The sequence below is a fragment of the Frankliniella occidentalis genome, unplaced genomic scaffold, assembly GCF_000697945.3.
Source record: "Frankliniella occidentalis isolate FOCC.00 unplaced genomic scaffold, Focc_3.1 Scaffold7, whole genome shotgun sequence".
Taxonomy (NCBI): Eukaryota; Metazoa; Arthropoda; class Insecta; order Thysanoptera; family Thripidae; genus Frankliniella; species Frankliniella occidentalis.
The window spans coordinates 1,531,095-1,535,601 of NW_026267137.1; the positions used below are offsets into that span (position 1 = coordinate 1,531,095).

General features: G+C 61.4%; 1 protein-coding gene across 1 annotated transcript in view; it reads left to right on the forward strand.

The window, feature by feature from the left end:
• Positions 1–4,507, forward strand: part of LOC113209614 (uncharacterized) — a 12,404-nt gene that overhangs the window by 6,358 nt on the left and 1,539 nt on the right. The gene's annotated exons all lie outside the window — the stretch shown is intronic.

Consider the following 4,507-nt stretch of genomic DNA (forward strand, 5'->3'; position numbering starts at 1 on the left):
GGCGGGGCGGCGGGGCACTCGGTGCATAGCAGCACGTCCGCCCAGGCGCGGAGAGCTTCGACAGACAGACCGCGCCCTCGGAGCCGCGCCGCGCCGGGCCACGCCGGGCCGCGCCATCCTAGTCCATCACTGGCGCGAAAGAAGAAGGAGGAGGAAAAGAAAAGTTGCACTTGGCAAATAAGCAGCGAACGCGGCTAACAACCCGACTTTATTGCCGACGCCGCCGCTGGCCGGTGCCGAAGAGCGAGGAGGGAAAAGCGGGGGGAATCGCACTCGCAGCAAGAAAAAGCATTATCAGCATCAATTATTTTTCTTTCCCCTAGACGAAAAAGTCGGACAGGACCGTTTTCCGGCCGTCTGCTTCGAATAGGTTTGGGTCGTGACGGCGACGGACGGGGGGCGCGGGGTTGCGTCGAGCAACCTGCAAGTTGGTGCGATCGACAGAGTCGTGCGAGGACTACTTCGGCGGTCGGAGCCGGAGGCGAGGGTGGTGTGTGTCGAGACCCGGCAGTGAGACCGCGGGCGATCCATCTGCGAGCAGACGTCGCACACACGCGGGCGCGTCGAAACAGCGGGCGGCGGCCGGGCGGGAGGCGGCATGATCTACGGAGCGAGCGGGAGCGTCGCGGCGCCTCGGAGCAGCGACGCCACTGCCACTGATAAGAAGCCCCCGGACGCCGCCCGGACCCGCGCACACGGCAATCAGCTGATCATCTCTCTCTGCGTCTGTCTCTCCCTAACTCTGTCCCTCTCTCCCGCCCGCTCGCCCCGAGGGCCCACAGGCCGCCTCATCAGTGTCTCCGCTGGAGATTTAGTTCCACTCCAGCGCCTAGGACTGCCCGCCGAGGCCCGCCACCGCCCGCCTGCAGGCCCGAGCAGCCCGAGGCACGTCCTTCCTTACCCGGGTGTTGGATGTTGTTATTCGCTATGCGTCCTCCTCCCCCTTGCCGCTATGCCGCCGCCGCCACAGACGAGTCCAGACGAGCCGAGCCAACGAGAGAGAGAAAAATTTCTGAAAGCCTCGTCTGTTGTTGCCGCTGCTGCTGATGCTGCTCTAGCCGGCTCCAGCCGCCCGCTCCAGCCTCCCGCGGCCGCTGCTTGAGTTGCGAGGCTGTCGCGCTGCAGATTGCGTGGAGAGAAGCCCGCGTGGGGGAGGACGCCAGGACGCCAGGACGAGGCAGCCCGAAGACACAGATGAATGCCGCCTGCAGCCCAGGCCGCCAGCCTCCGGCAGGCAGGGTCGCCTGGACCCGCAGCCAGTCCCCCTGTAATCGCTCCTGCGGCTCGTACAGAGGCGCGGCCTCGATTCGACGGCTTTTCCAAGTAAAACACATGTAATCCACAGTGTGTTCGACGGCTGGGACGCGCAACAGCGGGGGGCGGTGTGCGCGAAAGAGGGCGGTGGAAAATGTCGATCCCCGTGTCATTTCTTTTCGTGGAAAAGAAGTCGAAACGATGTCGTCTTCTCCACGCAAAGTAACCCCCAGAAAACCCTGCTGCCACGATCGTGTCTACTGCTGCTGGCTACCCTCCCCCCTCGTAGCTTCATTTGGCCACCCGTCACATGTTTTTTTGTTTTATTTTGAAGAGGCGGACGAGACGAGCGGCCTCGAGGTTCAGTCAGCCGGAGCTCCGCCCAGCCTCCACTGCGGCTAACTTAGCAGAGTTATGCGTCTGTAGATTAGGGACATTGGCGGCGCGATAGCGGGTGCGCCTCGCAGTAGTCTCCACGTCAGAGATTCAGATTGAGATCCGAGGGTCGCGCGTCGCTATGCCAAGTCGCGAGTAGAAGAGAAGAGAGGGCAGAGCCCAAAAAAAGAAAGATGATTTATAGAACTGTTATGTTGAAACAGGCCTCGTCATGGTTTGCTCGTTCGCACTCCCCTGACAGCGCGAGCCATGTCATTTGCTTCCTCCAGGCAGCGGCGGCCGGCCGGCCGCGGTCCGCGCAGTGCGACCGGTAGCGAAAGCAAACGCGCTCTCTGGCGGCTGTTTGTGAAAGGAACAGGCTGTATCAGCGGACATCGCGACTCACCATCATCTCGGGCCCGGGCCGGCGCGCAGCTCGGCGATGATCGGGGCGCTAATCGCCTCGTGGGGGGTCCTCCTGGAGAAGTCCTGGAGCGGTCCTGGAGCCGTCCTGTAGAAGACCTGGAGCGGTCCTGGAGCAGTCTTAGAGCGATCCTGGAGTAGTCCTGGAGCGATCCTGGAGCAGTCGTGAAGAAGTTCTAGAATACTGCTGGAGCGGTCCTGGAGCAGTCCTGAAGAAGTTCCAGAACACTGCTGGAGCGGTCCTGGATGAAACCAGGGGGTATCTACGAACACAAAAAGGACAACGAAACAAGAAATTGCTGATCACGATAACAGAAAACAAAAGGTGCGCTGAGTTTATCCCCTTCCTTTCCTGCCTTTTTTTTTCTAAAGCAGTCAAAGACTGTGAAAAGTGACATCCTTTCACGGCTTGACCTCCCCCCTTATGGAAGTGTGCACGCCGCAGCGGGGGACACACCTGCAGGGGCGCAGGGGGCGGGAGAGGAGGGGACAGGAAAAGAGAGAGAGGGGGGGGGGAGAAGGAGACAGAGAGAGTACGACACATAACACGTCCGCACCCATAGCCACGCCCCGCGTTCCTCATCAGACATGCGCGTGTCTTAACAATGACCCCCGCGCAGAGGTGGGGAGTGGAAGGGGTCGGTGAGGGGGGTAACTCGTCGCGCTTGCCTTCATTAAATCCCTACGCTACAACACCACAACAACAAACGGCGCGGGTCAAGCCGAGCCAAGCCCGCGGGAAAGTCATCCATCCGTCCGTCGTTGCTCCGCCAACGCCGCGCCACGCCCCGCCACGCCGCCGCCGCGTTTCCGAAAAGGCTTTTGCTTATTTTCCCGGCCACGCCGCGCCACGTTGCGCTCGCCACTCCACGCGTTTCCGAGAGACTTTTGCTTGTTTACCCCGCCGCCCAGGTGGTGGCAGCACCAGAGGGCAACGCCTCGCTACGCTACTACATGTTGTTGTAGTTCCCGCGCAGCCGCCGCCACCGTCCCTGCTGCTGCTGCTGCTACTGCTGCTGCTGGGTTACACAAGACAAGACGCGCGCGCTGTTCGGAAAACCCTCAGTGAGAGAGAGACACACACACACACACAGAAGGAGGGGGGGGGCGGAGCCGCGCGACAGAGTTCACGCGTGTACGTTCAATTTCCCAGCGCATACAAAGCGCCACCCATGTGCCCCGCCCCCGCCCCCTCCCCTCGCACGTACCGCTGGACAGACGCCGCCTCTCTCTCTCTCTCTCTCTCTCCTTTTCGCCATACACTCACCTCCATTTCCCTCACTCTTTGTCCCCCCCCCTCCCCCCATTCTCCCCTCCTCGCGAGCGCGCGTACTCTGAGTATGCAAATCAAATGCAATGGAAGCTCATGTCGCCTCAAGAAAGAAGGGGGAGGAGAAGGAGGAGGATGAGGACGAGGAGGGAAGAAGACTTCGCACAATGGTCTCGGCGGCGTACAACAGCAGCAGCAGCAGTGGAAAACCGTGGGAGAGAGGGGTTGTTTAGAGTGGAGAAGGGGGGGGGGGGCACGAGTGCGATCTGCATACGCAGTGCCGGAAGTGACACGCCTGCCTGCCGTGCGCGCTGCCCCGGCGGTGACTCGCGGCGGTGGCTCATTTTCGCTGTCCCTCCTCCTCCTCCTATACCTCTATACTAAAAGCAGCGGCAAACATATAAGGAGGGGTGTAAAAGTGAACCCGCGCTCTGCCCTGACTATTTATCATTATTGTGCAACGCTACACGCAATAACTGCGAAAATAACAATAAAATAAAAGAGGAGCGTAAGCGCGTGGCGCGCGTAAGGTAAGGGCAGCGGCCGCGGCACGGCAGCAATGCGGCGGACGGGCACGGGGCAGCAGCCCCTGAACTTTGCCTACTCTGAGAGTGAGAGAGAGACGACAGAAATGGAGAGGGGAGAGAGAGAGAGAGAAAGAGAAGAATGTCACCTTTGCAGCGGGACCCGCGTGCGGTCAGGATGACGTTAATAGAGCGCGCAACTCGCATACCGGACATACACTGCACGCGAGCGCACACACCTCTCTCTCTCTCTCTCTCTCTCTCTCTCACTCACACACACACACACACACACACACACACACACACACGCGCACTATTCGTGCTAAGCTCCCACGTCCATCAGCTGATGACAGTCCCCCAGTCCCCCCCATCCCCGGGGGCCCCTGCGAGGTAGGCAGGCGGCCGTCACGCGCGACGCCCGTGCCCGGCGGGCCGGCCCACCCCCACGGCGCTCGGCTCGGCCGCCCGTGGTGGAGTGGCTGGCGGTCGGGAGGCTTTAGGGCACGGCGCACGGGCCGCAGCCGCGGGGTGGTGGCGATATGACGCTGAGCTCCGAGAACAGAGAGAAAGAGATCAAGCCGAGTAAAGCCCCGAGTTCCTGGATGCGGATGCGGGTGGTGGGAACCGCGTGCGCAGCTCATACTGATGCGACGTAGTGCGG